We start from the raw sequence: 13,806 nt of genomic DNA, 5'->3' as shown, positions 1-13,806 counted from the left end.
TATGAGAAAAACTAAAGGTTATGGTTTGATTGTCAACATTGTGCTACTGAACTAAGCCAGTGCCTTCATAGAGATTGAATATTGTTGTTTCTGTTATTTTTCTGATACTTATGGCAAAGCTTCCCAGAAATCTAAATTCAAGTACAAATTTGGTAGCCTGTCATTTGGCTGATGCAAGGAAATTTTGTGGAACCTCAGTAGAGCTCCTGAGACACTCCACAAAGTTTCTCCCTTTCCTCCTGGGAAAGGCATTAGATGAATTTGTTCTATTTGGCTCACCTAGTAGAGTAAAACTAGAAGGGAAGCATTGTCACTTGGGAAAACGGGTAACACCATGACCTGATATGGATGTAAATTGTCAATGATGATTGTCACCTTGTAATATTGTATACTTCAATTGTTTAATATCTACAGAATGGTTTCTGAAAATATAGGGAGAAAAGGTCTCAACAGATTCCTATTAATGGAACTGTTGAGAGTAAAACTTTTCTACTAAGGACTGAATAGACTTGGAAATACACCTCATATTTACTAAGTTTTCCTTGACATAATACTGATGATTTTTTTGCATTTTGTTCTAAATCCACAAAGTTTTCTTGTTTTGGTGACCAGGATCTGCAGCAAGGTTGTAATTTTTTTTCTTTTTTTCCAACAAAGCTAACTTGTGTTTGCATTTTCTCTCCCCTTGATACCAACACAGCATAAATATAGTGGTAGTAATCTTTTACTACTTATCTCAGAGTCTGTTTTTGCATAACTTCCATAGGGATTTTGTTTAAACTGAAAAAATTGGACATAAGTTTCATTGTGTGGCTTTGTGTGGAGTTCTTCCAGAAAGTTGAAACAGAGCTGAACCAAGAAGAGGAGAACCTGTTTGCTTTGTTTGTAGGGTTCCAGAGACCTCCAAAGAAGGTGAGGAAGCTTTCCTCCATTGGCAGGACTGGACAACCCGGCCAACGAAAAGTCCCTGGTACCCTCAAGAAGAGGAAAGCCCAGGTGGAGTCTGATGAGACAAACTTGTTCCTGAAGCCTACATGGACCGGATGTCAACAGTTCGCTCTGAATCCTATATGGAGTATTCCAACGAAGCCAGCTAAAAATTGCTGCTTAGTTATTCTGCCCTGTGTTTTTATGCAAAAATAGGCAATATGGATTAAAAGTAGATTTAGTTTGCAAACTTTGCTATGCTGTTTAAAAATTTGGGATCAAGATTGAGAGAATTTGTTTTTACATAAGTTGAACCATTTTAAGATTTTTTTCCTGTTATTTTTGACATATCTGCTGTCTTATTCTGGCTAATGCCTCCAGATGTTTTCTTTCGGCTGGGACTGATGAACTGTTTTTCCAGGACTGGAGGATTTTCGCTTTCCACAATGGACACTACCTGGAGGGATTCGTTTTCTTTCAGACTGGAAACCTGGAAAATTTTCATCTGAGACTGTATCCCAGCATCGATATGTTTGATCTTCATCACCATGGAAATGGTGGCAAAAAGTGAAAGGGGGGAATTGTTAGGGGGAAATGATGTCCTGAGTTAATCCCATACAGACTTTGTGGACCCCACCCCCACTCCAGACTAAAGCCATCAAGACATTGGGAAAGACAAATCCCATCACCACCAAGGGAGGGTGGTTGGGACCTGAGGGTGGAGTTGGGTAGCCAGGTTGGATATAAAAAACAAACACGTGGGCCTTGGGCTCTCTCTGGCTCGCGATCGCTCGCCTCCTGGCTTCACCGCTCCTGGCTGGCGGCCAGCTCTCAGAGCGCCATTTTGGGATTCCTGATAGGCGGATTGGGTAGGACTCATTTAAAACTTTGTCTCCCACTTTTCTCCCAGAGCTGTACATTTCCTCATTTCCCCTTCCCTTGTAAATAAACCTTTTTTATTAACCTTTCACGTATGCCTGCAGTAGAGCATTGATAAAGTCCTTTTAAGCACGCGGGTGAGGACCCACAGTCAGGCACCCCGTTTTGTATCGGGGTTGCTCTACAACAACACCACCCCACTGTTCCTGGTTTCTCACTGTTTCCTTTGTCTATTTCTTAAATATTATTCAATGATTTTTTCCCTCATCTTCTGTGGGTTATAATTGATACAGATGTTTTAAGTTTACTTACCTATTTATCTAACTTAATAGTCCTCTTAGGGATGATCTTCAATTGTCTTATTTCTAAGTTACATATTTTATATCACAATATAACTAATTTAAATGAAAAAATAAATTTAAAATAATCATAAAATCCAGATAATTTAACCCTTGCTCCAATACAGATATTTTTCTGCATATTGTAAGAATTTTTAAATTATTGCTACTTATTACTATCATTCAATAATATGGCTGGATACTGTCCGACAAAAGGTCATTTCTGAAACGGAATGACAGAAACACAAAAAAGCCTTAAAATTAATACTGAAATTTCCCTGGCCTTGTCATGAAGGTTAAAAATAACAATACAACAACTGACTCAATTATTGGCACCATCATGGATGGCATATAAATAAATTATCACAGTCATTTCTTGGGAATTCTTTCACCTGAAGATGGAAAATATCAGTAGCTAACCATTTTTTTGGATTTAAGGGATAGTTTAAAGGGACAGATTAACTTTTTCCTTCTATGCTGAAGCCCAGAAGCTGAAAAGTGAGGCAAAAATTAATTGAGAAAATTGAAAGAAATCCAAGTATATCCCACATAAGTATGTGACCCATCACACTAGATGATTTGATTCCTTCTATAAGATATTTAACAAAATATCTTATTATCTGTGGCGAGGCATGAGCCATGGTGTCATTATAAAGACTGCACACCCATTTTGGCTGAGTTCTTTCCCACCATTGTCATTCTACCAATCTACTGAAAAACAAATATCTCTCAAACAGTAGCTAGAAATGCAAAAACAAACAACACAAAATATAGGAAGAATTGTGTGTGTGCTCACATTATACCACAAAAAAGAGTCTGAGTAGAATTGCTCAATTATGAACAAAATAAAAAAGTAAACACCACAGCAAATGTGCAAACATATCATTGCTCAACAACAAACATATGTTGAGAATAAGAAAACAAGAAAAGAATGTAACTTTCAAAGAAAAGCTAAAAGTCCTAAGTGTAAAACATATTTCAAAATATAAAAAAAAATTACAATGATATCATCTTAGAAATTATCTTAAAATATGAATTCAAGATTTTGAAGATAAAATGAATAATAAAAAAATAGAGAAAAGGAGAAGGTTGTAGGTTTAGGAAAACAAATGAAGGCTAAAAATGTAATCACAGAAATAAGTAAGGGAGGCAAAGTACAAAATAGACTTCACTGAACATCTCAATATAAGTCAAGAAGAAAATTTTGAGATAATTTTAAATGCATATCAAAGAGGCAATAACTAAATGAATGAATGAATGAATCACATAAGGGATAAGAAACAAAAATATATAACATTCCTGAAGGAAGGACTCTGACTAAAGAACAACAAATATTCCAATGATACTAGGAATTTTTGCTAAAATGAAAAATTCACCAAATCTCTCCTGCTCTCCTATGTCTCTCTCTTTCTCTCCTCTCCTGACACACACATACACACACACACACATACACACTTGTTAGGTATGGTGTTCACCTAAGGATAAGTATAGTTACCACCCAGTGGTCAAATTTGGAGTGATTTTTAATATTTACATCATTTTCATTTTTCTCATTTGTTGTAGATTACCCATGTTTTATCTTTATATAGATATACATATATGTGTGTATATATATGTATGCATGTGTGTGTGTGTGTGTATAAAATTTTATTTGCCTAAAAGTTTAGGGGATATATCAAAGCTGTGGCAGGCTATGGTGTGTTTCTAGCCACTGATTGCAACCCAGATTTCTGAATGATTAGCACCCACCCCTAGAAGTCCTATCTCTAGCTTCTTCAAATGACGTGGAATTGTTCTGAGAGCCATGGATTGTACCATTTCCCAGCATTTTTCCAATGGATCAATTCCAGTTGCCCACTAGGGAAATGGACCAATCAGGGGCCTCTCCAGTGGCACAATGGGTTAAGCGCAGCACTGTGAAGCTGTCCACAGCCTCTGCAGTGTGGGTCCAATTCCCAACCAGCCAGGGAGCTACCCACATGGTGCTGCAGACCTCTCCTGTTGTGCCCGCTGCTCCCCTCAGCAGTGCTCTCTGCCTGTCTGCCTGGTCTGTTCCCCACTCTGTCTCTGGTGAATTTTCTCACCCTCCTGCACCTCTGGCCTATACCCCAGCTCTTGTATAATTAAAAAATAAATCTTTAAAAAAAAAGAAGTGAACTAAGTAATAACGTACGCTTTCTGTATTCCCTGCATTTCCTCCACTCACTGTCCCTCTGCCATGCTGAGGTACACACTCATCTCAAATAAACTATTTGTACTCAAATCCTTGACTTAGGTCTTCTGGAAGAGCACAAACTTATCTATACCTCACATACAAAACACTAATTTTGAAAGTGTGGTGAGTGTCACTGTCATTTTATTTTATTTTTTTACTAACATATACATCTCATTTATTTAAGAAACTCAGGAACACTAAAAATGTGCAGAATTCTTTTTACTTTATTTTATTTACTTTTTACATCATTCTTCATTTTTGTCCAAAGGATGTTTTCTCCTCTCAGGTGTAGTCCCTGTGAAATTTCCACCACCAATTCACCCATGCACCATCACCATAGTCCCTTGTGCTCTTCCCTCTCCTGTTTTGATCCCTCTCCCTCCCACTCCCCTGCAGAATGTCTCTGACTTATAGTTGCCTGTTGATTTTGATTTTATCATAATTACTTTTTTTTCCCTGAACCTTTATTTGTTTCCTTTACATTCTTTCTATAAGTGAAACCATCTGATATTTTTCTTTTTCTTTCTGGTTTATTTTACTGAGCATGATCCCTTCCAGCTCCATCCATGTTGCTGCAATGGCATGAGTTTATCTTTTTTGATTGCTGAGTAATATTCCATTGTGTATATGTACCACATCTTCTTGATCAGTCATCTATTTTTGAACATAGTATGTTTTGGGCATAAGCATGGAAACACAAGGGTGCAGATGTCCTTTTGAATTAATGTTTTTGCGACCTTTGGGTACATCCCTAGGAGTGGAAGCTCCACTTTCGTAGTTTGAGGAACCTCCACACAGCTTTCCTTAGTAGTTGGACCAGTTATTTTATACTTCTTTTTACTGCTTTTTATTTTCAATTATAAGAAAAATTTGTAAATAAGTAATGAAGCAAAAGATACAGACCAAAGTAAAACTTTCAAGTAGACATAATCAGTGTAAAACAGCAACCAATGTCTATAATTAAGCAACACTATTGTTCTCCTTTGAACTTTATTTCAAAACCGCTGAAAGATTTAATAGCTTATAGAACTTCTTGGACAAAGGAGGAGGAAGTGTGGCATGGAAGGCAAGGAAATCTTAACCTAGGAGGGAAGTTGTTAGAACATTCTGCCCGTTAAAATCATTTCCTTTCTACAATATAAAGTCTAAAATTGCAAGACTTCCTAGAATTGTACCCAAATCTATATCTTCTTCCCTATTTTCCTTTTTTCCCCTATCAATTGTTTTGATCCTGCTAGTCTCTTAGAATTGTAGTGAAATTATTATGCTAGATAAACACATGCAATTTGCAGCAACATGGATGGAGCTGGAAGGGATCATGCTCAGCGAAATAAGCCAGAAAGAAAAAGAAAAATACCGGATGGTCTCACTCATAGCAGGAATCTAGAAAACTTAAATAAGGGACCAGGAAAAAGAATAACTATAAGAAAGAAAATATCAAAATTGACAAACAACTATGAACCAGAGACACTCTATGGCGGCTGGGGGGCGGGGAAAAGAGGGCTTGGGGTCAAAATAAAGGGGTTGTAATTGTATGGGGAATATAAAAAATAAAATTTAAATAAAAAAAGAAATTATTATGCTATTATATCTATTCTGTGCTTATTAGTATAGTACATATATCAACAAAATCCATTCTCAAAAAAAGCAACTGCTATAGAACTACAATATGACAGTAGTAAAAACTAATGAGTAACAGTTATTCCAATTCAAAAATTTTATGTTATATTCGAACACATAATGGAATTCATTCAAGGTCAAACAACTACTTAAAAGCAACTAAAACTAGTACTAAATGAGATCTCCAATTCTACCCCACTCTTTCCCATAATTCTTACTCATCCCAAATCTCCTTCTAAACCTATTTCCCTATGCAGATATCTGGTAGACAATGATAGAGGCAAACAGACAGGGTGTGGAGGAAGGCAAGGAAGGTGATCAGAGGCAAAAGCAATAGGTTGACCTTAAAAGGTAAAAATCATAAATAAGGTGTGCTTATCAAAGGGTTCAACATGATTCACTGATTTCCACTGGACAGAAATGGGTGGATCTGATGGACAAGATGGGAATGTTTGTGCAATGAATAGCAAGTCTGTACATGGCTAAGCCAAGCACATTTATCCTCACCCATGTCTAGCCAGTTTCTCTTTTAGGGTAAGGTTTAGCTGCAGTCCAGGCCGCAACTCTTATTTCTCTAGTTCCAGAAGTTCAAGGTTCCCAGTGGAGAAAAATACAAAATTAAATCTTTCAGATGTTTTGAAATAAGCTTCAAAAAACTAACACTACTCCACAATGTCTTTGTGATGTTGGACTCTTTAGAAGTAATTGCCTGAAAATTTAGAATCAGAAAACAAATCACAGCTTGCAAAAGTTTTAAAGGACAAAGAAAGACTAAATGTAAAATATCACTCACTAATAAATTATTGTGTTGTTATTCATTATATGACATTTAAGGCTAAACAAAACCACAAAAGCTCACATATGAAGGGATACCACAAGGGTAATTGCATATTTATTTTTTTTTACTTGTCACAGTTTTCTAAAGATAAAGCTAAACTTTGAAATCAAATTTTCCACATCATGCATTCATGAAGTATGCTCACAAATTGTTGAATTGTGTATTGTGCGCTTAATACAATGCTGGCCAGTATAAAACACTGTCCTGGCAGATAGGAGTTTATTCTGTATTTAATCAAGATTGTAATAAGCATAACAAAAAATCAAAATAACCACATGTGATTTGAAAGATTACCTGTATTAATAAACTCAAACCTTCATGCTGGAGTGAGCCACGTCATCTGATCGGATGAAACACATTTGGTTTTCTTCCCATTTCTTCTGATTTTGAATGCTTTGTTTTAAATTTTGGTTTTCATTCAACTGTGTTGACAGACTTAAGGAAAGAAGTAAAAATCTGCATGCAGTCCAAAATGTTAAATGAAGAGGATCCCTTTTGAGGTCTCCATAGTGTTGGCTGTAATCCATTGGAGATTCTCCTGAGAGGAAAATGAATGTCAGCAGACAAGATCTCAGAAGTTCTAATTCATATTCCCATCCAACAGGTGAAATTTACTTCCTTTAGTGACCCTGAGAACCAATTATAGATAATTAGCATTAAAGAAAAAATGCCTAGGATGAGTACAAAAAAAAAGAATGATTTTTTTCAATGGAAAGTCAAGTGAGGAAGGCTTGTTTATCAAACAATTCAACACTTAAGTTCAGATTTAAAGATTTGTCACAATGAGAATGTGGAAGAAAAAGTCCAGTCTGGGGCAGTGTTACCACATAAAGCATGGGAGTATGAGAAAGATGATTGAAGAATACCTCAGGCTGCTTCTGATGTTTTTAGCCTGGCTAAATTAGTGAATAATAAGGATTGGACCAAATAATAACCAGGATTGGACCAAAGATGATGAATTTAGTTTGGTACAATAAAAGTGGGAAAGTCCAGTCCTGTGTTGGAACCAGCATGTACCTCTCCTCCCAACACTGTTTTCAGTGAAGTAAAGGTGGCAGCTTGATATAGATCATGATTAAGTATTCACACTATAAAAATTAGCAAGAGCTACAAATTAGTTTTTTGAGAGCACTTTAACCAACATTTCATTGGCTAGGTGATGGTGGTGGGATATCTCTGTAGTCTGTGAATCAGATCAGGGACCCAGGAGACAAATAGGTTTAGAGGTAAATCTTGAAACCATCAGTCAGAAAAAAAAAAAAATATATATATATATATATGTATGTGTGTGTGCGTGTATCTATATATAGATATAGATATAGATATAGATAACTTTAGATGTCTTGGAGAGATTATATTGTTAGAAATGGAATAGAAACCAGGTAGCTCCTTGAAGAATATTTACTTAAAAAGGGTACCTAGAGAAAGATCCTATAAATAAGAAGGAAGATGAATTAAAGAAGCAGAGAAAATGTTAGAAGAGGTTAAAATAGGTAAATTTACCAATGATAATAGGCTAAAGTGTTAGTGGAGCAGAACCAGTAACTGCTGTTCTTCCTCTTGATCATTACCACTACAATCATCATCATCACATAAAAGGAAACTGAAGCTTCCAAAGTTTAAGAAGTGAAATAGCTGTTTAATGTCATAGCCAGGACTCAGGGTAAGCCCAGTATCAGGGCAAACTTTACATTTTCAGAAGCCAACTTGAACTTATTTCAGAGCTTATTCAATAATAGTAGAGTATTGAAACTTCACATAGCTTTACTTCCTGATTGTGTCACAGGGCAGGGAGAGGGGCACCTCAGACCCCGCAAACCTGCTTATTTTAAATGGGTTCTGCCATCCGCCACATCAACACAAAACATATGAGACTTTAATGGGAAGGAACTTTAATACAATTCGGAAACAATATAGAAAAGACAAAGAATATAGTTTCTAAATCAAGCACCCAATGTTACCTGTCCCCTCGTGGGTAAAAGTCTATCCAAGCAGGATTGGCCTAGAGCAAGGCCCCAAAGCCTGCCACAAGTCTTAAGTATCTTCCAGTGGGGACCCACAGAACAGGATCAGAAATAACCAGACAAGTCTAGAAGGAAAGAAGCAAAATCAAAATCAAGACAAAAACTGCCATTGTCACCTTCCCACGAGTCTCTCACCACATCTGTGTCAACCAGTCCATGACCCAAAGGCAAGTGTAGTTTCTTTATGTGTCTCTCAGCTCCATGTGCCTCCTCCAGGTCTCCTTCTGGCTCCATCCTGCTTCCTTCCTTCCTCAGTCTCCTCTGCAGCTTCTCCTCTTCCTGCTCAGCTCCACCCTCCATTTGGATGGGGCAGGGAACCTGGAACCTCCCCCTTTCCTGGGGACCACCCTGTTACAATTGTGGTCATTTCTATGCTCACTAGTAAAAGATATGGTAGAAAAGTAAAAAACAGAGAAGTAGCTGTATTTTGTGGTTCCAACCAAAATTAATTTAAAAACTTGGAAATAGAAGAGGCAAGTCAAACAAGTTTTTAGAGTTTTCTGTGAACATCAATTATCCAGGGTACATGTTTCCAGTTATCACAGCTAATTAAAAGTTTGGATATTTTCTACTGCTTTATTTACAGCATTACTTTATAGTCTCCATCTGGTTGACTTTATAATATCATAGAAGCTCCCAACTAAGTCAGCCTAAGCTTTAAATGTGAAAATATTAAAAACATCAAGTTTTTAATGAATAAGGAAAGGGAAAGAGTTGCTGGTCTTAATGAGTTATTTGAATTAGATAAGAGTGGTCCTTTTGATAGAGAAGAGCCTTTTGAAGTTTTAATACTTTAAAAAAACTTATCAAATCTATAGGATTTTCATTTTATTATCATCAAATTTTAGTTTCTAATAAACAATCTTTTCTCCTATATTTGTAGTCGATATTTTGCTTTCTCGTTATATATGATAGAGGACAGACTTATAATAATATAACTTCAGACCTTTATAACTTACAGATTGATAAGCACTATTCTAAGAGTTTTATGTTTATTAACTAACTTGTTAGAAAATCTGTGTAAGTTAAATATTTTTATTATGTTCATTTTACAGATGGAAAAACAAAAATGCAATTAAGCAACTTGACCAAGATTTCACTATTAGTAAGAAAAGGAACAGGCATTTAGACACAAGGAGTCCAAATGCTCCCTTAGCTCTTATACAGAGTCTTTTACAAATTCAAGAATATTATTATGTGCTGCCATATAGACAGTTACATTTGGTTTTTAAAAAATACACATTAGCCCTGTTCCTAATGAATTTTAATTTGTACAAATAACTGAAATCTTAAATTGGAGGAACTCAAAGGTGATTTACCTGATTACCTTCCAACAAACTAGATAAAATGTTTTATAAGTATTTCAAGATGTGTCAATTAATGCATAATTCATTTACTTATTTAAGATTATGAAAGTTCAAAAACTTTCTGATTCTTTTCTAGAAATGATAGAATCTATATCCTATCATTTGCTATAAAAGCATTAATATACATAAACACTCAACCTGGAAATAAATTTACCTTCTTATCATAATTGCTTATCTTTGCTTTTATGACACATCAGTTATCTATGATTGATATAATGCTGAGTTTACAGTCAAAAAACCAAACTTTCCATTACACATGGTGCCAATGGAAAAATACAGTTCCTTTATAGCAATTCTGAAGTTCTAGTTTCCAATTTGCAGTTTAACTGTGTTGCAAGAATTAAGAGAAGAAGTGAAAAGACCATTTTCAGTTTTTAAGATTAATGGTAGAAAAATTCTAGTTCCTACATCATTTAAATGCAAAATGAACAATCTTTTCAGGTTCCTATATATTTGACAGTGTGTAGACAACATATTAGATGAGAGTAAAATGTGTTCACATTTCCTTTGGATATTTGCATTGGATAGATTTCAAAATTAGCTCAAGACTTCTGGTAGAAGGTATGTGTTTTGAAACACAGCTGCTGAGACACTTATTCTCTATTTTAGCTCATCTGTGATTTGCTTGTCTCACACTCAAAATCACAAGAGATAATTATCTTTTGTTGAGTAATAATTGTGTAAGATACTATCTTCTCCTTTTGAGAAATTACAATTTTAGTTAATTTCTTTAGCCTAATGGCTAACTTCTAAACACCATCAAGGTATCTTCTTTACATGAATACTCTTTCATTTGCTATCAAGTCTACCCTGCCTTTTCTCAGTAATACGAAATGTTACAGAGATTTGGGAGGTATGAGTTTCAGTCCTGATTATGCTCTGGTTTGTTCAGCTGGCCTCTCTCAAGTTTTTTTGCACCTACTTCCCTCCTTTTGAAATCATCATAAATCAACTCATTAAAAATTCTCTAACAGAAGGAGTTTTGAGGGCTTTTTTTTTAGTAATTACGGACTTGGAAAGTGTATAAATCACAAGTATTTAATCTTTTTAAAGCAATGAATCACTGAACAAAATCAGCATTTATAATTTTAATATATAATTTGCCTGGCAGAAAAATTGCCTTAAATTCAGGAATCCAGTGCATAAAATCTCAAAATTCAGAGCGAATACCAATCTTTTTATCTTGACATTATTTTGTTACCCAAAATATTGTCAAAAATTCCATGCCATAGGAGCATAGCTTGTGACAAAGACTGAAACATCTCCTGAATGTGGAAAAATCTTTACCTCTTCCGGGCTCTACTCACAAGTCTGAATAAATACAAAAAAAAAAAAAACACAAAAAACAAAAACAGAAAAAACCACTATCTACCATCTGAGTTCTGAGTTTCTCTTTAAAATTACAATTCAGTCCTTTCCTTCCACTACCAATTGCACTAAAGAGATCTAAAAGCTAAACAGAAGGATTCCTGTGAAAGAGAATTAAGACAGGGATCTGGGAATCTACTAATACTAAGGTGAAAAGATATCCCATGAGTTAATGGAATGGATAGTTCATTACCCTGACAACAGTCTTCAATAAAACATGCTAATAGTTTCATGAAAGCTCATAGTAGAACTTAAAAGAGGTCTTACATCACTAACTCTGATATTTCCATACACGCCGTCAAAGGTATTGCACTACAAACATCTAAAATGTTAGTAATTTGGGAAATGTTAAACCATAGAGGCTAAAAATTAGTGCACAATATTCCAAAGGTCTAAGAGCAAAATTACTTCAATATTGACTCCACACTTGGCTTTTTACTTCAAGCTTTACACATGCCTCTGTAACTCCTGGATTTTTCGTCTTTTTGGATCTACTCCTGTCATTTTGGATATTGGTATTTTGGCTAGTATGATTCCCATGATGTCATTACCTCTCTCAAGTTCATGGGCTAGTCACTGATATTCCTGTAAAAATAAGAAAAAGATCTGGACACCTGCAGATAAAATATCTCTTGAGAATCTTAATTTCAGCATATTCAAATTTTAACTTCTTTTCTTTTCTTCCAAACAAACCACATCTTTCTTCTGATTTCTATATTTCTATATTTCTGACTGTATCACCACCATCCTCCAGTTACTTACATTTCTTTGTCTCCTTCTCCTCCTAATGTCAAGCGATGTAAGTTCTTTCTCAAGTTTTTCACATCTTTTACCACATTTTTATCCCAAGCTCAGTCACCTAATAAGCAGTTTACAATTCTCAACCACTTCCAAGTAATCTTTCTATAAAACAGGTCCAATAATATCACTGTCTTGATGAGAAATTCTTAATATTTCTCATTGCATACCAAATACACATAAATTCTCCTTTCTGGCACTCAAGATAATCCTAAATATGTCTTGTGCTTAGTTAAAAAGTCCTATACATTTATGTAGATTTCATACTCTCAACAAACTCAATATCCTAATATCTGAGCAGACCTGAACTGCTTTTGCTGCCTTTTCACTAAGAATACTCATAATCCCTTCTGTTCAGAACAGCTTTCTCCAATAAAGCTCTCTGTGAGAATAAAAATGCTCTATAATTCTGTGCTGAAAAATATGGTAACCAAAAGCCACATGATTATGGAATCCTTAGCATGAGGCTAGTGCAAGGAAAGAATTGAATTTTTAGATTTATTTGATGACAATTAATTTAAATTTCCACATGTGCTGGGGTTCTTGGAGAGTACAGGGAGCATGAACTTGTGGCTACAATGTGGGACCATTGTTACCCAAAGCAATCTGCTCCCATTCTGCAGAATTCTCACCAATTTACAGTGCTCACATTACCTGTTTGTTTCCATTACGATGTCTCTACTGATTTCCAATGATTCTACTCATTTCCTCCTTGGAATAATTCCTTCCTTGATGCTTATAACAATTTAGCTCTGTATTTTCACAGCTTATATCTTTCAATGAGATAATAGAAGAAGAGGAAAAGTGATTAAAAGTCTGAATTCAGATGCACTATCATATACTAGCTGTGTAATGTTAGGCATGTTACCTACTCTCCAAAAAGTTCAATTTCCTTATTTAATAGTTACTACAACAAAGTCATTATGAAGATTAAACAAGAAAAAAATGGATTATCTAGCTTCACTTTGTTATAAATATCTGTGTGCAAATCACTGATAGATTCCTTAGAATTATGAATTTGGTAGCTAGTGAGCATTTACTCATCACTTAGAAACTAAGACAAGTAAGATGTGTTAAATGGGGCCTCCCTGGTGGTGCAGTGGTTGAGCGCTGGGTTGCGAAGCTGCCCGCAGCCCCTGCGGTGCTGGTTCGATCCCCGGCTGCTCCCCTCAGCAGTGTACCTCGGTCCTTCTGCCTGCTCTGCTCCCTGCTCTGGCTCTGGTGAATTCTCTCGCCCTCCCGCAACTTCTGACTGTACCCAGTGCTTGTATAAATAAATAAATAAATCTTAAAAAAAAAAAAAGATCAAATTAAAAAAAAAAAAAGATGTGGTCAATACCATTCTTGAACTCATGGATTAGTATGGGGATGTTTCATAGCTTTTCTTCTAAATGTTTCAGCCCTGAAGAGCAGAAGTTGCATTTTCTTTAAC

Source organism: Talpa occidentalis, unplaced genomic scaffold (assembly GCF_014898055.3).
Source record: "Talpa occidentalis isolate TD23 unplaced genomic scaffold, MPIMG_talOcc4v2.1 talOcc4.4, whole genome shotgun sequence".
NCBI lineage: Eukaryota > Metazoa > Chordata > Mammalia > Eulipotyphla > Talpidae > Talpa > Talpa occidentalis.
Note: the sequence above shows the minus strand (reverse complement) of the source record.